General features: G+C 41.5%; 1 pseudogene; it reads left to right on the top strand.

Moving 5' to 3' along the window:
• The first annotated feature begins 1116 nt into the window (after positions 1-1116).
• LOC741926 (glutathione S-transferase A2-like) lies at positions 1117-23885 on the top strand (annotated as a pseudogene).
• Positions 23886-25522: the final 1637 nt, after the last annotated feature.

Raw genomic sequence — 25522 nt, 5'->3', positions numbered from 1 at the left:
TTCTCTTCTTTTCTATTTTATTTTAAAAAGTAGTGAGGTTTCACAATCTGCTGAACTCTTACCATGCATATTTGAGAAACACTAACATAGAAAATAAGACTCGGTCTTTAGTTTTTCATTGCAGTGAGTCTGAATCCCAGATCCACCACTTAATCTGGGCAACTTACTTTAAAAAACCTCGTATCCCCAGCAGTAAAAAATAAGAATAACAACCTCATTCACCTTAGGTGATTTTTGTAGGATAAAATGAAGAGAAGTTTAGAAAAATAACCAGTTATGTGACTGACATTGAACAAATGCTAGCTCCTTCCATATCTTGCAAAGTTAATGCAACAACATCTTTTTTTCCAGGTTATGAAACAAAATGCCCCCCACAGAGTTAGAATATAGAATGCCGAAAGAAGCAAGGGATTAGCATTCTCTGTCTTTGAAAGAATTTTGTCCTCTAACTATAGTTATACAACTCTGAGGCCTAATTTTTGCTTTTTGTTTTGAAGAGTGACTTAGCTCCCTGCCAGTCCTCCCTGTCAGTGACATCCTCTGGTTTCATGGCCAGTTCATGGGTTCCCAGGGCCTTCACTGGGTGGCTTCCAGGCATGACTTCATTTTAGTCCTTGGTGTAGATATTCATGTCTGTCACCAACCAGGGTGTGACTGTGAACATTGCATTTTTCTGATGTTCCATTTCATTAACTAAAAAATGGAGAAAAAAACCATTTCATGGGACTATAAGGAAGGTTAAAGATATAAAATATTGAAAAGGACTAGACTGAAGAAGGATCATTAGGAAGTTTTCAATAAATATTTGTTCTTGAATTCTTCCTCTTCCCATTAACTCCTATACATGTATTATTACCACATACTCTCACTTCTTAGGCTGCCAAGAAAAGTCACAGTTAGCCAATGAAGACTTGAGACTGGTTTGCTGGAATCTGAGGGTGCCCGCTGATGGGTAACAATTTGGGCCAAGAAAACATTCCGGGAACTCCTCCAAGACCATCATGAAGAATGCAGGTTCTTCTTGAGCATTGTTTGTGGTTTTCAACCATACATCCTAAAGTACATTTTTGATTCTATGGCTTACATTATTCATTCATTCATTCATTCATTCAGGCTTAGAGAAACCTCCAGGAGACTGCTACCATGGCAGAGAAGCCCAAGCTCCACTACTCCAATGCACGGGGCAGAATGGAGTCCACCCGGTGGCTCCCGGCTGCAGCTGGAGTAGAGGTAGGTTCTGAGTTAGGTCATCTTAAGTTGGATTTAAAATTGTGTTATCACATACTTTTCCCACAGAAACTATGAGATGATTACTAACTGAAGCATTGTGCCTTAAATAAAAATGGACTATAATTAAGAAAAAGATGAGCAGATTTGACCTAATAATTGTTAAAATTTCTTATCATCTAAGAGCCTCAATATTAAAATATATTTAAAAAACTAATCACAAAGTGTAGAACTTAAGTGAATTAGAATTTAAACAAACTGTAAACAATAATTATGGCATTGACCAGGTGCAGTGGCTCACGCCTGTAATCCCAGCACTTTGGGGGGTCGAGGCGGGCGGATCACCTGAGATCAGGAGTTCGACACCAGCCTAACCAACATGGGGAAACCCCGTCTCTATTAGAAATACAAAATTAGCCAGGTGTGATGGTGCATGCCTGTGATCCCACCTACTCAGGAGGCTGAGGCAGGAGAATCGCTCAAACCTGGGAGGCGGAGGTTGCAGTGAGCCGAGATCATGCCATTGCACTCCAGCCTGGGCAACAAGAGTGAAACTCTGTCTCAAAAAATAAAAATTAAATGATAATAATAATTATTATGGTATTTATACAATTAGAAACATGAATATTGACTGAATATTTGATGACATGAAAGAATTATTGTTAATATTTCATGTGTGATAATGTACTAGGTCTATCTTTAGAATAGTATGTTTTAGGAAAACACATTGAAGTATTTAAGGATTAATCATATGGATCTGGCATTTCCTTGGAATTATTACAAGTAGGTGGACATATCGATGAAACCACACTGGTTTTGGTTGATAATTATTGATTCTAGGTGAGAAGTATAAGCAGAATCATTATGTCTTTTAATTTATTTCCATACAAGTTAGTAATTTCCATGATAAAGCAATAAAAATGCATAATATTAGAAAATGTATATAATTCGAGGTACAATGCAAACTATAAATGAGAGGCGGAAGGGAGTGGATTGTAACAAACTACCTATTAAAGATTGACTACGTTCACAGCAATTATTTGGTTGGACACTTACTAACTCCAGGTTCTGTGCTAGGTCGTGGAGATAGACAATGAACAAGACAAGAGTCCCTGCCCTGGGGCAGCCTACATGTCTATGAGGATGCAGACAAGTAAACACGTGGTTAAAATGAGGCGTGGAGGCTTCTAGCACACCCAAGCATTCCCCAGTGTTACCGGGCCATCCTCCTGGTGTTTGAGTAGGAAATGCTGGGAGGTGCCTGTGGGACTCCGCTAAGTGCTGCCCTCTAGAGGTGTCACTGAGAAAAACACTTCCCAGTCCAGAACAGAGTCCTTCAGCGACTGCCTGAGGGTTTTCCTGGGAAGTGAGTCACGGACAAACTTAGGAGATCTTGTCCCTCGGGTGTCAGCAGAAAAGGAGGATTTCAGGTGAGATGGCGTCCTGTGAAGGGAACTTCTAGCGCGCCCCTTCAGCCTCACAGCGCCGTGTGGACCTGAACCTCGGAACGGTACTTTGCGCATTGCTTCACGAGGGCTTGGGACTTTAGCCTCATCCTTTCTCAATCCTACGAGGAAACAAGCACATAAGAAATCCAAACACTGCCATTCCAGGTTGTTTTCTTTGTACAAATGAATACCCTGTCACCCAGACATCAGCTCTACAGCTCAGGGATGTGTTCAGAGCCCGGGTAGGAAGAGTTCAGCAGGAGGGAGGGAGGGAGGGGCAAGGCTGGGAGGAACCCAGGCTCCCTGGTCTCCATCCAGCCTGACTGAAGGCGGGGGCAGGGCTGACTGCAGACCTTGCTCAGGCTTCTGGGGTCTCAGTGCCCTAAGGCTGATGATCACAACCCAGTCCTCAGCCTCACAAGCACATCCCACTTGCCAATCCCACCCCATCTCGGTCACCCTCCTGCCAGGACCACACATCGTTCCTTAGGTTTGCCCTGAACTGGATGCTATATTAATTGCTGGCACACACCCCCCGTGACCTCTAGATCCTGGTCCTGTGTGATCATAGATCCACAACAAACTCTGTTCCACGGAGCAAGCTAGAAATCCCCAAATTCCTGAATTTTCACCATAAAGAACTCCATTAAAGTGTAATTAGCCACTGGAAACACAACTACCATTTATTACTTGATGTATGTGGGTCAGGCCCTGTATCATGCATTTTGAAACATTACAAAATTCTGATTAAGGAAATATTATTTCCCCAATTTGCAGATGAGGAAACTAAGGCTTGAAGATGTTAAGTGATGATTCCCAGATCACACAGCTATTATGAGGCAGAGTCAAGATTGGAACCAGATCATATCAACAGTGAAATCCAGAGAATCTTGATAACTTTTGCTTAGACTTTTGGTTTGACAGATTCTGCCTACGTAAGTCAACTTCATCATTACGTAATAACTGAATTTCATATCTGTATTAAATACCTGCAACCACTCATAGCTTCTGATCAGACTGAGACAGCCTTGTTGCTGGCTGCCACTTCCACCAAAGTGACTTGTCTCAGGACAAGGTGTAATTTACTCCAAGATTTAAATTACTGGATGTAGATCAAGATCAAAGTATACTTTCACCAATTTTAGATTGATTTAAATTTTTTAAAGGATGATATGATGAAATAGCCAGCTATATCTCAAAATTCTAAAGATAATTTATATTTATTTATTTATTTTGAGTTTTAATGCATATTTAATAAAAATCATTTGGTTGGATATCTTTTTTTTTTAATGGAAACCAGAATGGTATTTATTATTTTACATTTGGGAGACGAGATATCTTAAAGGGTCCAGAATACATAAGTCTCTTATGTATGATACTCCTTTTTTTGTTACTGAGGTATACTTATAAGCTTAGATAAGTAATCAGAAGGTTCCTTGGTAAGCACTGAATTAGAACAAAGGCAGTTAGGTAATTTGGAGTTTAATAGCCTAGGGTACCTGATAGAGATGTGCTGGGGGCCACAACCCTGTATGTAATTTTAAAGTTTCTAAGTAGCCACATTTTAAAAAGTAAAAAGAAACAGATGAATTTAACTTTAATAATATATTTAACCCAGTATATCTAAAATGTTATTTTAACATGTAGTCAATATATTAAAATTATTCTGTTTTTCATACTAAGTATTCAAAATCTGGTGTGTATTTTTTTCTATATATTTGATTTTTTAAAATTATACTTTAAGTTTTAGGGTACATGTGCACAACATGCAGGTTTGTTACATATGTATACATGTGCCATGCTGGTGTGCTGCACCCATTAACTCGTCATTTAGCATTGGGTATAACTCCTAATGCTATCCCTCCCCACTCCCCCCACCCCACAACAGTCCCCGGTGTGTGATGTTCTCCTTCCTGTGTCCATGTGTTCTCATTGTTCAATTCCCACCTATGAGTGAGAACATGCGGTGTTTGGTTTTTTGTCCTTGTGATAGTTTGCTGAGAATGATGGTTTCCAGCTTCATTCATGTCCCTACAAAGGACATGAACTCATCATTTTTTATGGTGGCATAGCATTCCATTGTGTATATGTGCCACATTTTCTTTTTTTTTCTTTTTTTTATTATTATTATACTTTAAGTTTTAGGGTACATGTGCACAATGTGCAGGTTAGTTACATATGTATACATGTGCCATGCTGGTGTGCTGCACCCATTAACTCATCATTTAGCATTAGGTATATCTCCTAATGCTATCCTTCCCCCCTCCCCCCACCCCACAACAGTCCCCAGAGTGTGATGTTCCCCTTCCTGTGTCCATGTGTTCTCATTGTTCAATTCCCATCTAGGAGTGAGAATATATGGTGTTTGGTTTTTTGTACTTGCGATAGTTTACTGAGAATGATGATTTCCAATTTCATCCATGTCACTACAAAGGACATGAACTCATCATTTTTTATGGCTGCATAGTATTCCATGGTGTATATGTGCCACATTTTCTTAATCCAGTCTATCATTGTTGGACATTTGGGTTGGTTCCAAGTCTTTGCTATTGTGAATAGTGCCGCAATAAACATACGTGTGCATGTGTCTTTATAGCAGCATGATTTATAGTCCTTTGGGTATATACCCAGTAATGGGGTGGCTGGGTCAAATGGTATTTCTACTTCTAGATCCCTGAGGAATCGCCACACTGACTTCCACAATGGATGAACTAGTTTACAGTCCCACCAACAGTGTAAAAGTCTTCCTATTTCTCCACATCCTCTCCAGCACCTGTTGTTTCCTGACTTTTTAATGATTGCCTTTCTAACCGGTGTGAGATGGTATCTCATTGTGGTTTTGATTTGCATTTCTCCGATGGCCAGTGATGATGAGCATTTTTTCATGTGTCTTTTGGCTGCATAAATGTCTTCTTTTGAGAAGTGTCTGTTCATATCCTTTGCCCACTTTTTGATGGGGTTGTTTGTTTTTTTCTTGTAAATTTGTTTGAGTTCATTGTAGATTCTGGATATTAGCCCTTTGTCAGATGAGTAGGTTGCGAAAATTTTCTCCCATTTTGTAGGTTGCCTGTTCACTCTGATGGTAGTTTCTTTTGCTGTGCAGAAGCTCTTTAGTTTAATTAGATCCCATTTGTCAATTTTGGCTTCTGTTGCCATTGCTTTTGGTGTTTTAAACATGAAGTCCTTGCCCATGCCTATGTCCTGAATGGTAATGCCTAGGTTTTCTTCTAGGATTTTTATGGTTTTAGGTCTAACGTTTAAGTCTTTAATCCATCTTGAATTAATTTTTGTAGAAAGTGTAAGGAAGGGATCCAGTTTCAGCTTTCTACATATGGCTAGCCAGTTTTCCCAGCACCATTTATTAAATAGGGAATCCTTTCCCCATTACTTATTTTTTTCAGGTTTGCCAAAGATCAGATAATTGTAGATATGCGGCATTATTTCTGATGGCTCTGTTCTGTTCCATTGGTCTATATCTCTGTTTTGGTACCAGTACCATACTATTTTGGTTACTGTAGCCTTGTAGTATATTTTGAAGTCAGGTAGCATGATGCCTCCAGCTCTGTTCTTTTGGCTTAGGATTGACTTGGCAATGTGGGCTCTTTTTTGGTTCCATATGAACTTTAAGGTACTTTTTTCCAATTCTGTGAAGAAAGTCATTGGTAGCTTGATGGAGATGGCATTGAATCTATAAATTACCTTGGGCAGTATGGCCATTTTCACGATATTGATTCTTCCTAACCATGAGCATGGAATGTTCTTCCATTTGTTTGTATCCTCTTTTATTTCATTGAGTAGCGATTTGTAGTTCTCCTTGAAGAGGTCCTTCACATCCCTTGTAAGTTGGATTCGTAGGTCTTTTATTCTCTTTGAAGCAATTGTGAATGGGAATTCACTCATGATATGGCTCTCTGTTTGTCTGTTATTGGTGTATAAGAATGCTTGTGATTTTTGCACATTCATTTTGTATCCTGAGACTTTGCTGAAGTTGCTTATCAGCTTAAGGAGATTTGGGGCTGAGACGATGGGGTTTTCTGGATATACAATCATGTCATCTGCAAACAGGGACAATTTGACTTCCTCTTCTCCTAATTGAATACCCTTTATTTCCTTCTCCTGCTTGATTGCCCTGGCCAGAACTTCCAATATTTGCCCATTCTGTATGATATTGGCTGTGGGTTTGTCATAGATAGCTCTTATTATTTTGAGATATGTCCCATCAATACCTAATTTATTGAGAGTTTTTAGCATGAAGTGTTGTTGAATTTTGTCAAAGGCCTTTTCTGCATCTATTGAGAAAATCAAGTGGTTTTTGTCATTGGTTCTGTTTATATGCTGGATTACGTTTATTGATTTGCATATGTTGAACCAGCCTTGCATGGGATGAAGCCCACTTGATCATCGTGGATAAGTTTTTTGATGTGCTGTTGGATTTGGTTTGCCAGTATTTTATCGAGGATTTTTGCATTGATGTTCATCAAGGATATTGGTCTAAAATTCTCTTTTTTGGTTGTGTCTCTGCCCGGCTTTGGTATCAGGATGATGCTGGCCTCATAAAATGAGTTGAGGAGGATTCCCTCTTTTTCTATTGATTGGAATAGTTTCAGAAGGAATGGTACCAGTTCCTCCTTGTACCTCTGGTAGAATTCGGCTGTGAATTCATCTGGTCCTGGACTTTTTTTGGTTGGTAAACTATTAATTATTGCCTCAATTTCAGAGCCTGTTATTGGACTATTCAGAGATTCAACTTCTTCCTGGTTTAGTCTTGGGAGAGTGTATGTGTCAAGGAATATATCCATTTCTTCTAGATTTTCTAGTTTATTTGCATAGAGGTGTTTATAGTATTCTCTGATGGTAGTTTGTATTTCTGTGGGATCGGTGGTGATATCCCCTTTATCATTTTTTATTGCATCTATTTGATTCTTCTCTCTTTTCTTCCTTATTAGTCTTGCTAGCGGTCTATCAATTTTGTTGATCTTTCAAAAAACCAGCTCCTGGAGTCATTGATTTTTTGAAGGGATTTTTGTGTCTCTATTTCCTTCAGTTCTGCTCTGATCTTAGTTATTTCTTGCCTTCTGCTAGCTTTTGAATGTGTTTACTCTTGCTTCTCTAGTTCTTTTAATTGTGATAATAGGGTGTCAAATTTAGATCTTTCCTGCTTTCTCTTGTGGGCATTGAGTGCTATAAATTTCCCTCTACACACTGCTTTGATTGTTTCCCAGAGATTTTGGCATGTTATGTCTTTGTTCTCATTGGTTTCAAAGAACATCTTTATTTCTGCCTTCATTTCATTATGTACCCAGTAGTCATTCAGGAGCAGGTTGTTCAGTTTCCATGTAGTTAAGCGGTTTTGAGTGAGTTTCTTAATCCTGAGTTCTAGTTTGATTGCACTGTGGTCTGAGAGACAGTTTGTTATAATTTCTGTTCTTTTACATTTGCTGAGGAGTGCTTTACTTCCAACTATGTGGTCAATTTTGGAATAGGTGTGGTGTGGTGCTGAAAAGAATGTATATTCTGTTGATTTGGGGTGGAGAGTTCTGTAAATTTCTATTAGGTCTGCTTGGTGCAGAGCTGAGTTAAATTCCTGGGTATCCTTGTTAACTTTGTGTCTCGTTGATCTGTCTAATGTTGACAGTGGGGTGTTAAAGTCTCCCATTATTATTGTATGGGAGTCTAAGTCTCTTTGTAGGTCACTCAGGACTTGCTTTATGAATCTGGGTGCTCCTGAATTGGGTGCATATATATTTAGGATAGTTAGCTCTTCTTGTTGAATTGATTCCTTTACCACTATTTAATGGCCTTCTTTTTCTCTTTTGATCTTTGTTCGTTTAAAGTCTGTTTTATCAGAGACTAGGATTGCAACTCCTGCCTTTTTTGTTTTCTATTTGCTTGGTAGATCTTCCTCCATTCCTTTATTTTGAGCCTATGTGTGTCTCTGCACGTGAGATGGGTTTCCTGAATACAGCACACTGATGGGTCTTGACTCTATCCAATTTGCCAGTCCGTGTCCTTTAATTGGAGCATTTAGCCCATTTACATTAAAGGTTAATATTATTATGTGTGAATTTGATCCTGTCATTATGTTAGCTGGTTATTTTGCTCATTAGTTGATGCATTTTCTTCTTAGCCTCGATGATCTTTACAATTTGGCATGATTTTGCAGTGGCTGGTACCGGTTGTTCCTTTCCATGTTTAGTGCTTCCTTCAGGAGCTCTTTTAGGGCAGGCCTGGTGGTGACAAAATCTCTCAGCATATGCTTGTCTGTGAAGGATTTTATTTCTCCTTCACTTATGAAGCTTAGTTTGGCTGGATAGGAAATTCTGGGTTGAAAATTCTTTTCTTTAAGAATGTTGAATATTGGCCCCCACTCTCTTCTGGCTTGTAGAGTTTCTGCGGAGAGATCAGCTGTTAGTCTGATGGGCTTCCCTTTGTGGATAACCCAACCTTTCTCTCTGGCTGCCCTTAACATTTTTTCCTTCATTTCAACTTTGGTGAATCTGACAATTATGTGTCTTGGAGTTGCTCTTCTCAAGGAGTATCTTTGTGGCGTTCTCTGTATTTCCTGAATTTGAATGTTGGCCTGCCTTGCTAGATTGGGGAAGTTCTCCTGGATAATATCCTGCAGAGTGTTTTAACTTGGTTCCATTCTCCCCGTCACTTTCAGGCACACCAATCAGATGTAGATTTGGTCTTTTCACATAGTCCCATATTTCTTGGAGGCTTTGTTCATTTCTTTTTATTCTTTTTTCTCTAAACTTCTCTTCTCACTTCATTTCATTCATTTCATCTTCCGTCACTGATACCCTTTCTTCCAGTTGATCGAATCAACTACTGAGGCTTGTGCATTTGTCATGTAGTTCTTGTGCCGTGGTTTTCAGCTCCATCAGGTCCTTTAAGGACTTCTGTGCATGGTTATTCTAGTTAGCCATTCGTCTAATATTTTTTCAAGGTTTTTAACTTCTTTGCCATGGGTTCGAACTTCCTCCTTTAGCTCAGAGTAGTCTGATCATCTGAAGCCTTCTTCTCTCAACTCGTCAAAGTCGTTCTCTGTCCAGCTTTGTTGCTGGTGCGGAGCTGCGTTCCTTTGGAGGAGGAGAGGCGCTCTGATTTTTAGAGTTTCTAGTTTTTCTGCTCTGTTTTTTCCCCATCTTTGTGGTTTTATCTACCTTTGGTCTTTGATGATGGTGACGTACAGATGGGGTTTTGGTGTGGATGTCCTTTCTGTTTGTTAGTTTACCTTCTAACAGTCAGGACCCTCAGCTGCAGGTCTGTTGGAGTTTGCTAGAGGTCTACTCCAGACCCTGTTTGCCTGAGTATCAGCAGCAGACGCTGCAGAACAGTGGATACTGGTGAACAGCAAATGTTGCTGTCTGATTGTTCCTCTGGAAGTTTTGTCTCAGAGTAGTACCCAGCCGTGTGAGGTGTCAGACTGCCTCCCAGTTAGGCTACTCAGGGGTCAGGGACCCACTTGAGGGGGCAGTCTGTCAGTTCTCAGATCTCAAGCTGCATGCTGGGAGAACCACTACTCTCTTTAAAGCTGTCAGACAGGGACATTTAAGTCTGCAGAGGTTTCTGCTGTCTTTTGTTCCGTTATGCCCTGCCCGCAGAGGTGGAGTCTATAGAGGCAGGCAGGCCTCCTTGAGCTGCGGTGGGCTCCACCCTGTTTGAGCTTCCCGGCCACTTTGTTTACCTACTCAAGCCTTGGCAATGGTGGGTGCCCCTCCCCCAGCCTCGCTGCCGCCTTGCAGTTTGATCTCAGACTGCTGTGCTAGCAATGAGCGAGAGCCTCTGTGGGCGTAGGACCCTCTGAGCCAGGCCCGGGTTATAATCTCCTGGTGTGCCGTTTGCTAAGACTGTTGGAAAAGCACAGTATTAGGGTGGGAGTGACCCAATTTTCCAGGTGCCGTCTGTCACCCCCTTCTTTGACTAGGAAAGGGAATTACCTGACCCCTTGTGCTTCCCAGGTGAGGCGATGCCTCGCCCTGCTTTGGCTCACACTCGGTGTGCTGCACCCACTGTCCTGCATCCAGTATCCAACACTCCCCAGTGAGATGAACCCGGTACCTCAGCTGGAAATGCAGAAATCACCTGTCTTCTGTGTCGCTCACGCTGGGAGCTCTAGACTGGAGTTGTTCCTATTTGGCCATCTTGGCTCCACCCCCAAAATTTATATTTAATGAGCAGTTACTATCACTTGCTACTTTTCTAAGTGCTTTGTGTGACCTTGTAATTAAATCTTGATATCAACCTATACCATAAGTTCCATAAGTTTACCCATTTCATAGATTAGCATACTCAGACACAGAGAGTTTCAGTAACATGTCCAAAGTCAAGAAGCCAGTACATGAAAATGGTGATAATGAACCCACAAAACCACATCAGAAACCAGAGGTTTTCATGAAAAATGATGTTAGCGTGGGACTCTAATTCCTTTATTAAATTGAGAATTTTACCCTATTGGGTCCCATGTACTTCAGAAGAGAAAATTACAGTTGCAAGTGTGAAAGCTGTGCAACAGCTGCAACCTATTTCACCCTTAACAGAGTTCCTGAGAAGTGGGGTGATAAAAATTACAGCAGAGACTCCTTGGTGGCAGAATATTTGATGGCCATTAGCCCATGGCATACCCCACACTGGGGACACACAAGGTTGTGGTCTGATCTCACCTGGAGACACAGGCTTTCCTAAGATATGACAACACCGTAAGTAGAAGAACTGCTCAGTGCCTTTTCTCCAGTGACGTCTGCTCTCAAAATATGACCTAATCATAGACATTCATGAGATCAGGCTGGAGGTGAAGTGAACTAGAAGATTGAGCAGCTATGTGCTGTGACCCATGCACTTTTCTCAATGAATTAGGTCTAAATTTCCAAATGGCCATGACCAGCCCCCTCTGTGTAGCCTGCCAAACTCAGAAATCTTATATTCTCCAAATCATGCACCAGATAGGGGCCATTCAACATCACAAGTCTATAATAGAATGAACTAACAGGAACCCATATACTGTTTCTGCTTGCATTTTGAAGAGAAATTTCTAGAATCTGCAGAAGATTTGGAAAAGTTAAGAAATGGTAAGATTGGCCAGGTGCAGTGGCTCCTGCCTGTAATCCCAGCACTTTGGGAGGCCAAGGCGGGCTGATCATGAGGTCAGGAGTTCGAGACAAGCCTGACCAATGTGGTGAAACCCCGTCTCTACTAAAAATTAAAAAATTAGCCAGGCATGATGGTGTGTGCCTGTAATCCCAGCTACTCAGTAGGCTGAGGCGGTAGAATCGCTTGAGCCCTAGAGGCGGATGTTGCAGTGAGCCGAGATCGCACCACTGCACTCCAGCCTGGGTGACAGAGCAAGACTCCGTCTCAAAAAAAAAAAAAAGGTAAGATCAATCTCTAAGTGCCTCTGATGATAGTATCGAGTAGAAGGTACATGGGGAGGTTTGACCAGCCGGCAATGCCTATGTGTGTGGGGCGTGGTATTTGTACATGGTGCAGAGGGAGAAAGTGGTTAAAATGGAAGGGATGTGGCTCCGTGATCAAGTCTGGCAACTCTCTCCAGGCTAAAAGGACCAGACCTCTCAGAGTATTTGCTAGAGGAATCATCTCCCATGCCCTGAGAAAGCCCTTTCTTTGTTTTTATGATTGGGGCACTGTGAATGAGCTGCGGTCATCAGCTCGGGATCCCACACAGCTCTCCCCATCCAAGGACACGCAAGAACATGCATTAGACTAAAGGAGGAGAAATCGATGTGGCCACAGTCTTGAGTTTTTTTCTTTCATGGAGGGGCATGACAAGGTAAGACTGCAGCACTATTGCAGGCTTTGAAGAGCAGAGAAAGGGACCCTTACATAAAAACCTCTCAGAAATTGCCTTAAATGTCACAAACACCATGAGACTTACTTTGGGAACCTCCCATTTTAAATGGCATCTTGTTGCCAGTCCTATTGTAACTTGTCCCAACCTCTTCCTAAAATATCCATGAAGATAAATCAACACAAAAATACAAGAGTCCCACTATGTATCTGGAGGGGAAATAAAAACATGAATGAAATAAATGGATAAAAAGTAAAAGGAAGCTTCTTAAGAAAAAGAAGAACTACAGGAAGCTTTTTAAAAATGTTGTTTGGGCCAGGTGCAGTTGCTTACGCCTATAATCCCAGCACTTTGGGAGGCTGAGGTGGGTGGATCATTTGAGATCAGGAGTATGAGACCAGTTAGGGCAACATGGTGAGACTCCATCTCTACTAAAAATATAAAAATTAGCCAGGCACGTTGGTGCACACCTGTAATCCCAGCTACTCAGGAGGTTGAAGTAGAAGAATCGCTTCAACCCAGGAGGCGGAGGTTACAGTGAGCCGAAATCACGCCACTGATCTCCAGCCTGGGTGACAAAGTGCAACTCTGTCTCAAAAACAAAACAAAACAAAACAAAAAGTTGTTTCAAGTGAAATCTTACCAGGCCATAATTTCTTTTTCATTTCACAAATTTAATAATTTCCATACCATTTTTTCATATGGAAAGAGTGGGTTCCATAGACATTTCACTCTCCTTTTTTCCTTCTTTCTAAAGATGGGAGTTTTATGTTCCAACAAATGCCAATGGTTAAGATTGATGGGATGAAGCTGGTTCAGACCAGAGCCATTCTCAACTACATTGCCAGCAAATACAATCTCTATCGGAAAGACATAAAGGAGAGAGTCCTGTATGGTATATTTTCTGTTCTTCCATCAACAGATAACACAGAGTGATTTAGGTCCTTCCTTGAGTGGGTGGGACCATGGCAGGAGCATCATGACCAGCAGCAGGCTGGGCCTTGGGCATGTACGCTGAGGTCCAGTATTGCAGAATTCCACGGAGATGAAGGAACAGTGACCATGGGGAGGGTTCAGGCGAGGGTGATTCTAGAAGACGATGCAGTCCATGGATCCAGCACCCTGACAGAGGTTTCCAAACACTGATGAACCATGAACTCAGGATGATGGCGAATCATGATTCCAGGTGCTAAGGATTTCAGATACTGGATTCCAGCCTATAGCTTAGGACAGGCATAGAATGTTTGAGAGTCTGCAGATGAAGGACTGGGGAGGGAAGGTGGCAAAGAAGCTGAATCTCAGGTCCCAGTAATTCCAAGAATGATGACCAGAAACCTAAATTACCAACCAATTATATGGACTGGAACACCTGAGCAGTGCCTGTAGAGGCTGGCGCCAAGGATGCTGGGGTTACCTTGACACATGGATACAAGGCTGAAGCAGCCAGATTTATTCAATACCAGCAAAGCCAAGGGGTCTCCTTGCTGTTGTGATGAGACTGCACGATTCCAAATAAATCCTGAATGGAACTGTTGGCAACTCCTCAAAAAGTTTAATATAGTATTACCAATGACCCCACAGTTCCTCTAATAGCTGTATCCCCAAATTATCAAAAATATATCCACACTAAATCTTTTACATAAATGAACCATACAAATAACAATATTCATAGTATTCAAAAAGTGGAAGCAACCCAAATATCCATCAGTCAATAAATGGAGGAGAAAAATGCACCTTAGCCATGCAATGGAATGATATTTGGTCATGAAAAGGAATGAAGTACTGATGCATGCTACAAGATGGTTAAACCATAAAGACATGTTACATAAAAGAAACAAGACACAGAAAGCCACGTATTATAGGATCCTTTTCATATGAAATGTCCAGAACATGCAAATCTATAGAGGCAGAGAGTAGATTAGAGGTTGCCTGGAGGTAAAGGAGTGGGGCTTGGGGAAAAATGAGGAATACCACTAATGGTACAGATGTCCTTATCAGAGTGATAAAAAATATTCTGCAATTAGACTGCCATGATTTTTGCAGAAATCTTTGAATGCACTAAAAACCACTCAATAGTATAATTTAACAAGTCACAATTATAGTATGTGACTATATGTCAATAAAGCTGTTGTTTTAAAAAGTATTGTGGGGAGACTTGCAAGATGGCCAAATAGGAACAGCTCCAGTCTGCAGCTCTCAGGGAGGTTGACACAGAATGTGGGTGATTTCTGCATTTCCAACAGAGGTACCCAGTTCATCTCATTGGGACTGGTTGGACAGTGGGTGCAGCCTTTGGAGGGTGAGCCGAAGCAGGGTGAGATGTCACCTCACCCGGGAAGCACACGGGGTCAGGGAATTATCTCCCCTAGCAAAGGGAAGCCATGACAGACTGTATTGGGAGGAACGGTGCACACTGGCCCAGATACTGCACTTTTCCCATGGTCTTCGCAACCGGCAGACCAGGAGATTCCCTCTGGTGCCTACCCCACCAGGGCCCTGGGTTTCAAGCACAAACCTTGGCACCCATTTGGGCAGACACTGAACTAGCTGCAGGAGTTTTTTTTTTTTTTCATACCCTAGTGGCACCTGGAATGCCAGTGAGACAGAATTGTTCACTCCCCTGGAAAGGGGCCTGAAGCCAAGAAGGCAAGTAGTCTGGCTTGGCAGGTCCCACCCCCATGGAGCCCAGCAAGCTAAGATCCACTGGCTTGAAATTCTTGCTGCCAGCACAGCAGTCTGAGCTCGACCTGGGATGCTTGGGTTTGGTGGGGGGAGGGGCATCTGCCATTGCTGAGGCTTGAGTAGGCGGTTTTCCCCTCACAGTGTAAACAAAGCCACCAGGAAGTTCGAACTGGGCAGAGCCCACTGCAGCTCAGCAAGGCCTCTGTGGCCAGACTGCCTTTCTAGACTCCTCCTCTCTGGGCAGGGCATCTCTGAAAAAAAGGCAGCAGCCTCAGTCAGGGACTTATATATAAAACCCCCATCTTCCTGAGACAGAGCACCTGGGGGAAGGAGTGGCTATGGGCACAGCTTCAGCAGACTTAAATGTCCCAGCCTGACAGCTCTGAAGAGAGCAGTGGTTCTCCCAGCACAGCATTCAAGCTCTGATAAGGGACAGACTGCCTCCTCAAGTGGGTCCATGATCCCCATGTATCCTGACTGGGAGACACCTCCCAGTAGGGGCCAACAGACACCTTATACAGGAGAGCTCTGGCTGGCATCCATTGGGTGTCCCTCTGGGACGAAGCTTCCAGAGGAAGGAACAGGCAGCAATCTTTGCTGTTCTGCAGCCTCCACTGGTGATACCCAGGCAAAGAGGTTCTGGAGTGGACCTCCAGCAAAGTCCAGCAGACCTGCAGCAGAGGGTCCTGATTGATAGAAGGAAAACTAACAAACAGAAAGGAGTAGTATCAGCATCAACGAAAAGGATGTCCACTCAGAGACCCTATCTGAAGGTCACCAACATCAAAGACGAAAGATAGATAAATCCACGAAGATGGAAAGAACACAGTGAAAAAAGCTGAAAATTCCCAAAACCAGAGCACCTCCTCTCCTCCAAGGGATCACAACTCCTCACCAGCAAGCAAACAAAACCGGACAGAGAATGAGTTTGACAAATTGACAGAAGTAGGGTTCAGAAGGTGGGTAATAACAAACTCCTCTGAGCTAAAGGAGCATGTTCTAACCCAATGCAAGGAAGCTAAGAACCTTGAAAAAAGGTTAGACAAATTGCTAACTAGAATAACCAGTTTAAAGAAGAACATAAATGACCTGATGGAGCTGAAAAACAGAATGAGAACTTCACGAAGCATATACAAGTAACAATAGCCGAATCAATCAAGCAGAATAAAGGATATCAGAGATTGAAGATCAACTCAATGAAATAAAGTGAGAAGACAAGATTAGGGAAATAAGAGTGAAAAGAAATGAACAAAGCCTCCAAGACATATGGGACTATATGAAAAGACCAAATCTGCATTTGATTGGTGTATTTGAAAGTGACTGGTACCAGCCACTGCAAAAACATACCAAATTGCAAAGACCATCGATGCTATGAAGAAACTGCCTCAACTAATGGGCAAAATAACCAGCTAGCATCATAATGACAGGATCAAATTCACACATAACAATATTAACCTTAAATGTAAATGGGCTAAATGCCCCAATTAAAAGACACAGACTGGCAAATTGGATAAAGAGACAAGACCCATTGCTGTGCTGTATTCAGAAGTCCCACCTCACATGCAAAGACACACATAGGCTCAAAATAAAGGCATGGAGGAATATTTACCAAGCAAAATGGAAAGCAAAAAAAAGCAGGGGTTGCAATCCCAGTTTCTGATAAAACAGACTTTAAACCAACAAAGATCAAAAGAGACAAAGAAGGCCATTACATAATGGTGAAGAGATCAATGCAATAAGACCTAACTATCCTAAATATACATGCACCCAACACAGAAGCACCCAGATTCATAAAGCAAGTTCTTAGAGACCTACAAAGAGACTTAGACTCCCATACAATAATAGTGGGAGACTTTAAAACCCCATTGTCAATATTAGACAGATCAACAAGACAGAAAATTAACAAGGATATCCAGGACTTGAACTCAGCTCTGTACCAAGTGGACCTAGTAGACATTTACAGAACTCTCCACCCCAAATCAACAGAATATACATTCTTCTCAGCACCACATCACACTCATTCTAAAATTGACCACATAATTGGAAGTAAAACACTCCTCAGCAAATGCAAAAGAACAGAAATCATAAGAAACAGTCTGTTAGACCACAGTGCAATCAAATTAGAACTCAGGATTAAGAAACTCACTCAAAAATTGCACAACTACATGGAAACTGGACAACCTGCTCCTGAATGACTACTGGGTAAGCAATGAAATGAAGGCAGAAATAAAGATGCTCTTTGAAACCAGTAAGAACAAAGACACAATGTACCAGAATCTCTACAACACATTTAAAGCAGTGTGTAGAGGGAAATTTATAGCACTAAATGCCCACAAGAGAAAGCAGGAAAGATCTAAAATCGACACCTTGATATCACAATTCAAAGAACTAGAGAAGCAAGAGGAAACAAACTTAAAAGCGAGCTGAAGACAAGAAATAACTAAGATCAGAGCAGATCTGAAGGAGATAGAGACACGAAAAACCCTTCAAAAAATCAATGAATCCAGGAGCTGGTTTTTTTTTGGAAAGATCAACAAAATGGATAGACCACTAGCCAGATGAATAAAGAAGAAAAGAGAGAAGAATAAAAAAGATACAATAAAATATGATAAAGGGGATATCACTACCAATCCCACAGAAATACCATCTACCATCAGAGAATACTACAAACATCTCTACGCAAATAAACTAGAAAATCTGGAAGAAATGGATAAATTCCTGGACACATACACCCTTCCAAAACTAAACCAGGAAAAAGTCGAATCCCCAAATAGACTAAGAACAAGTTCTGAAATTGAGGCAATAATTAATAACCTACCAACCAAAAAAAGTCCAGGACCAGATGGATTCACAGCCAAATTCTACCAGAGGTACAAAGAGGAGCCGGTACCATTCCTTCTGAAACTATTCCAATCAATAGAAAAAGAGGGAATACTCCCTAACTCATTTTATGAGGCCAATATCATCCTGATACTAAAGTCTGGCAGAGACACAACAAAAAAAGAAAATTTCAAACCAATAGCCCTGATGAACATCAATGCAAAAATACTCAATAAAATACTAGTAAACCGAATCCAGCAGCACATCAAAAAGCTTATCCACCACAATCAAGTGGGTTTCATCCCTGGGATGCAAGGCTGGTTCAACCCATGCAAATCAATAAATGTAATCCATCACATAAACAGAACCAATGAAAAAACCATGTGATTATCTCAATAGATGCAGAAAAGGCCTTTGACTAAATTCAACACCCCTTCATGATAAAAACTCTTAATTAAATAAACTAGGTATTGATGAGACCTATCTCAAAATAATAAGCAATTTATGACATACTCACAGCCAATATCATACTGAATGGGCAAAACTGGAAGCATTCCCTTGGAAAATCGGCACAAGACATGGATGCCCTTGCTCACCACTCCCATAGTATTGGGGGTTCTGGCGAGGGCAATAAGGCGAGAGAAAGAAATAAAGAATGTTCAATTAGGAAAAGAGGAAGTCAAATTGTCTCTGTTTGCAGATGACATGGTTGTATATTTAGAAAACCCCATCGTTTCAGCCCCAAATCTCCCTAAGCTGATAAGCAGCTTCAGCAGCCTCAGGATACAAAATTGATGTGCAGAAATCACAAGCATTCCTATATACCAGTAACAGACAAACAGAGAGCCAAATCATGAGTGAGCTACCATTCACAATTGCTACAAATAGCATAAAATAAATAGGAATACAACTTACAAGGGATGTGAAAGACCTCTTCAAGGAGAACTACAAACCACTGCTCAAGGAAATAAGAGAGGACACAAACAAATGGAAAAACATTCCACGCTCACAGATAGGAAGAATCAATATCATAAAAATGGCCATACTGCCCAAAGTAATTTATAGATTCAATGCTATCCCCATCAAGCTACCAGTGACTTTCTTCACAGAATTGGAGAAAACTACTTTACATTTTATATGGAACCAATAAAGAGCCTGCATAGCCAAGACAATCCTAAGCAAAAAGAACAAAACTGGAGGCATCACGCTACCTGACTTCAAAATATACTACAAGTCTACAGTAACCAAAACAGCATGTTACTGGTACCAAAACAGATATAAAGACCAATGGAACAGAACAGAGGCCTCAGAAATAACACCACACATCTACACCATCTGATCTTTGATAAACCCAACAAAAACAAGCAATGGGGAAACGATTCCCTATTTAATAAATGGTGTTGGGAAAACTGGCTAGCCATATGCAGAAAGCTGAAACTGGATCCCTTCCTTACACTTTCTACAAAAATTAACTCAAGATGGATTAAAGACTTAAATGTAAGACCTAAAACCGTAAAAACCCTAGAAGGAAACCTTGGCAATACCATTCAGGACATAGGTATGGACAAAGACTTCATGACTAAAACACCAAAAGCAATGGCAACAGAAGTTAAAATTGACAAATGGGATCTAATTAAAATAAAGAGCTTCTGAACAGCAAAAGAAACTGTCATCAGAGTGAACAGGCAACCTACAGAATGGGAGAAAATTTTTGCAATCTATCCAGCTGACAAAGGGCTAATATCCAGAATCTACAAAGAACTTAAACAAATTTACAAGAAAAAAAAACCCATCAAAAAGTGGGTGAAGGATATGAACAGACACTTCTCAAAAGAAGACATTTATACAGCCAAAAAACATATGAAAAAAACCTTATCATCACTGGCCATTAGAGAAATGCAAATCAAAACCACATTGAGATACCATCTCAAGCCAGTTAGAATGGTGATCATTAAAAAGTCAGGAAACAATAGATGCTGGAGAGGATGTGGAGAAATAGGAATGCTTATACACTGTTGGTGGGAGTGTAAATTAGTTCAACCATTGTGGAAGACAGTGTGGTGATTCCTCAAGGATCTAGAACTAGAAATATCATTTGACCCAGCAATCCCATTACTGGGTATATACCCAAAGGATTATAAATTATTCTACTATGAAGACTCATGCACACGTATGTTTATTGCGGCACTGTTCACAATAGCAAAGACTTGGAACCAACCCAAATGCCGATCAATGATAGACTGGATAAAGAAAATGTGGCACATATACACCACGGAATACTATGCAGCCATAAAAGATGAGTTCATGTCATTTGCAGGGACATGGATGAAGCCGGAAACCATCATTCTCAGCAAACTAATGCAAGAACAGAAAACCAAACACCACATGTTCTCATTCATAACTGGGAGCTGAACAAGGAGAACACATGGACACAGGGAGGGGGACATCGCACACCAGGGCCTGTCAGGGGGTGGGGGGCTAGGGGAGGGATAGCATTAGGAGAAATACCTAATGTAGATGACAGGTTGATGGGTGCAGCAAACCACCATGGCATGTGTATACCTATGTAACAAAACTGCACTTTCTGCACATGTACCCTAGGACTTAAAGTACAATAAAAAGTAAAGGATTGTGAAACCCCAGTTCGACACAAAAGAGGAAAAGTTTGCGTTGGTTGTAACTATGTAGAGAATTTCACCAAGGAAGACAATCTTTTAGGTGGGGTCTCAAGAAAGTCACACATGGCTAGAGTTGGGTAATAGCACATGGAGAGGGCTGTGGAAACGTGTTTCATGGATGTAATTGGAGGAACTGCTAATATGAGGCATAGAAGCAGCCCTGGGAGCTGTAAAATGATGAGAGAGGATGAGGAACATGGCTGAGATGGCTATAGCAGAGACTCTTTTAAAATTGTAGGAGGTAGGTCTTTGGCCATTTAACTCACACTAAGTTCATGCACAGAGCAAACCACAATAGAGATGATCAGTCCTGGCACAGCACCATTGGGTACTGGCAGTGATTCCACCAATTTCTCTCATGACTGTGACCACCGATGCTCTTGGTACCTGTATTGGTCATGTGTGTAACAAAATTTAGAGATCTATCTACCTTGATAGGTTGTTTTAAGAAATAAATGTTAATATACCTGTAAAAATCAGAGCATAATGACTAGAATATAAAAGGCACCCACTGGAGGTGAATTACTTTGCCACCACCTGACACTCTATTCTCTTAGGTTTTTATAAACCCATAAAATCTAAGGCAAAAGACACCTGACGCTTTGGTTGTTTTTGTCTTTCAGGATTGATATGTATACAGAAGGTATAGCAGATTTGGGTGAAATGATCCTTCATCTGCCCATATGACAACCTGAGGAAAAAGACACCAAGCTTGCCTTGATCCAACAGAGAACAAAAAATCGCTATTTCCCTGCCTTTGAAAAAATAAGTGAAGCTGTTCAGCGTTTTGCATCACTCAGTTTAGAGACCAGTAGAAAAACAGTGGCTGGGCATTCCTGGGGCACTGACCTTCACTTTCAGTGAGACTTCCTGAACACCAATGCAGCACTCTGACTCTCAAGGCATTTTATGCAAATAGACTTGGAGGAACAATTGTAACACTTACTTATACACAAGCTATAATTTTCCAATAAAATTTTAATTTACTAGACCCCAACATGAAATTCTCTGTTGAACAAAATTTCATGTTCATAAGTAGAACATGGGCTGTGGAAGGCTCTGGACCACACTAGAGGTTGCTGTTGAGTCTACGGAACCCCATGGACTTTTATTGAAGACGAACATGATGAAAGTGATCCATCAGAAAATATTCTGGCACCCTGTGTAGGAAGACACAAGACCAATTGCCCAACTAGAGAATATTGTAGTGTTTCAGGGATGGGTATTCATTAAAAGGAGAGTGACTGTGGGATGCAGAGGAAGATTTTGTATTTTATAATAAGTTGCAGACATCAGTGCAGTTCACCCTTAAACGCTTCAGCTTGCAAATTATAACAGAGTGCTGGTTAGTAGTCAGAGTCAATGTTGTAAGAAAGATGATGAATTCAGGTTCACCCAGGTTTACTTCAGATCTGAGGGAGATAGAGCAGGGAATGAGGAGAGCAGAGAAGGAGAAATGAGGACTCTGAAATAGTCTCCTTCTGGGGGAAGAGTGTTGTCATGAAGGTGGAGTCGCTGCCCAAGGGAGATTGGAGACAGAGAGAGCAGAATGTAGAGCCACGTCCTAAATGTGAAGGCTCCATGCTGTAGGGCCTGGGGCAAACAGAACATGTGGCAGCAGGCGCTAAGCCCCTGGCCCATGTGGAAGAAGCAAGCTGGGCGGGTGGTGTAGATGCCACAGTGATGTGGATGAGAAGAGAAAATGAGAGTTTGAGCTCCAACCAAGGAGTGAGCAGGGCTACACTTCTTACTCCCTCAGTGAAACAGGGAATGTGAAGAAAGGTCTGGATCTCTGCACCTATGCAGTGAGGCAGCAGAAATGGGAGAGTCAGACTGGAGAGACTCAGGGAGAAGCAGGGGTCCCAGCCTTACTGCACATGTGATGGAGAAGCAGGGGTCCCAGCCTTACTGCCCATGTGATCCTGATTTGATTCCTCCAATTCTCCACGTCTTAAAGAGCAATGGACAAGACTACCTTGTTGGCAACAAGCTGAGCTGGGCCGACATTCACTTGGTGGAACTTCTCTACTACATGGAAGAGCTTGACTCTAGCCTTATCTTCAGCTTCCCTCTGCTGAAGGTGACCCATTTCACAGTCTTCAGAGAGGCAGACCCATATCTCCCATCTTGGGATCTTGTATCTGGGACCTGGGACTGAGCATGTTTTGACCCCAACCTTCACCAGGCCTTCAGTGCCCCAAAATCTCCAAAATGAGCTTCCAGGCTCCAATTTTGAGGAATGAAAACACTTTTGTTATGGAAAGGAAATTTGTGGTGCATGCTACCCCATGAAGAGTATTTTGCCTTTTATCATGGAAAGGACCCAGGGCCCAGCATGTCTCCCCATCCCTCTATTCCCCTGTGGTTTCTGTTCCTGAGTTCTCTGTGATGTCCTTTATCCCATATGTGCCCTTGTCTTCCTGCATTGAGTCGGTCTAAGCAGAGCTCTCTTCATCTGGTTTCCTCCCTAGGCTCTGGCTCCTGCTGTCTGACATTGTGTTCCTCTCTGCACAGCTCTCCAGCACACTGGCCCCCCACACTGTATCTCTCACTGACAAAAGTGGTCCCATGATTTGTGTTTAATATTTTCTATAACATTTTCCTTTCCAACTCATTTCCCCATATTTTCACTTCTGCTTAGAGACTGATCTGTGTTGATATCTCACAGGCACATTATTTTTTCTTGTCTTTTACAAGAGTCACTAATCTATAGGATTAATATGTAAGAAGAAAGGGATGGCTGAACTGATTAAAATCTGAAAGACATCTTTGGGGAAAATATAAGTGAGCTACATGTTATTCCTCTCATCTTCATTTCTCGCTCAGTGTCTGTTTCTGCCTCCATGCTGGTGCTGATGGCGCAGACTTGCTTGGTTTTTGTGTAGAAGGGTCTCAGATTTTCTGGGTGGTGTAAACGGTGGTGGCAGGCCTTGGCTTCACTCTGAGGCTGTGCATTGTGAATTACAGGCCCTGAAAACCAGAATCAGCAACCTGCCCATGGTGAAGAAGTTTCTACAGCCTGGCAGCCCAAGGAAGTCTCTCATGGATGAGAAATCTTTAGAAGAAGCAAGGAAGATTTTCAGGTTTTAATAAAGCAGCCATGGAGGCCAAGAACATGCAAGACGAATATTCTAAAGTTTTGCAACAATAAAGTACTTTACCTAAGTGTTGATTGTGCCTGTTGTGAAGCTAATGAACTCTTTCCAATTACATACTAATTAAATAATAAATCTCCTATTTGTCGACTTGGTTAAAATTAATTTCTTTTCCTTAGGATCTGATATGAATTCAGATTTCCAATCTCCTCCTAACCTACCACTTTCTTGGAATTAAAAGTTTAGTAAAAAAATAATGTAGATTATGTGGTTTGTTTGACTTTTCCAAGGATTGCCCTGCAACATTCAATTTGTCATACAATCTATTAAAATGTCAATGTAGAAATATACTTCTGATATTTTCAGGTATGCACAGGAGAAGAGTTACCATTCTGGGTAATGACATAAAGACATTTTCTTCTTTTCTTGGACCGTCATTTTATTTCTGATGAAAGCATTCTTCCTTATCCACTTACAAGACAACCATTCTTTCTGCTGTGGATTCCTCAGTTTTCTAGGAGGTGAGGAAATATTGAAGAGCAAACAGACCCATCCTCTGCTCTCAGGCCACCCTGTTTTCCCTTACAGTGTGTGTGCTCCTGGCTCATCCTCACTCTGCTCCTTAAGGCTCTGTGAGGCCCCAGGCATGAGCCTTCCCTCAGTTCCTTCAGTGCCACTCAGGCCTGGGCTGCCAAGATACAGATGGTATATGCGAATTACATATAAGTAAGTATATGCAAAATTATTTTTCCCTGGTGTGTCATTGTGCCAGCGTGTTTAGATTAGAAGTGATTTCCAGGAATCCTTCCCTGCGTCTTCTAGCTTCTGGGGGCTCTTGGCCTTTCTGGACTTTCATGGATCATGACCACATCACTCTAATTTCTGCCTCTGCCTTCCTGCACCTCACCCTCTGTATGTTGTGTCTTCTCTTCTCTCTGCAGTGAGGACAATTGTCATTGGATTCAGGGCCTTTCCAGATATACCAAGATGATCTCATCTCAAATTTTTTTACTTCATTACATCTGCAAAGAGCCTTTTTCCAAATAAGATCACATTCACAGGGTCTAGGGATTTCTATATGGACCTATCTTTCTAGGGGGCCAACATAACCCCCTATATGGTATAGATGAAGAAAGATTATTTGCAATTGATGAATCCAGGTGATGGATGCTTTCAGATTTGTTATATTATGGGCAATTTGAGTGATGCAAAGAGGAAAGCATATGCAGATAGGGTTCCCGGATTTGTCAGATAAAATACAGGACACCCACCTAAATGTGAATTTCAGATAAACAGTAAATAATATTTCAGTATAATCTGGTTTCATACCGTGTTTGAAACATAGCTATAACTAAAAAATTATTGATTGTTTGCCTGAAATTCACATTTACATGGATGTCTTATATTTTATTTGGCAACCCAGTAAGAAAAGGGTGCCATCAACTTGCCCTTCACAGACATCCCTTCCCAGCTATGCTCACAATAGAGATTTTTCAGTTGCCCTAGTCCTTGCATCCAACTCACACAAAAAAAGCATCCTTAAAAAGCCAGTTTCTGCTGACTTGAAAAGAGAGCAAAATCTAGGTGAAAGGTATTGTTTAAACTAATTGCCAACCTTGAAAAGGAACATATTAACCAGTGTCTTCTGATAAGCAGATCACTTGCCTCATGTCTTAGAATCCAGTAGGTGGCCCCTTGGCCATGAAATGTGTGGGAGTGGCTTTTCCCTAACTTGACCTTTCTCCTTTCAATGGGAGGGAACTA

This window comes from Pan troglodytes, chromosome 5 (assembly GCF_028858775.2).
Source record: "Pan troglodytes isolate AG18354 chromosome 5, NHGRI_mPanTro3-v2.0_pri, whole genome shotgun sequence".
NCBI classification, from domain to species: Eukaryota; Metazoa; Chordata; class Mammalia; order Primates; family Hominidae; genus Pan; species Pan troglodytes.
This window is presented reverse-complemented; position numbering and strand designations above follow the sequence as displayed.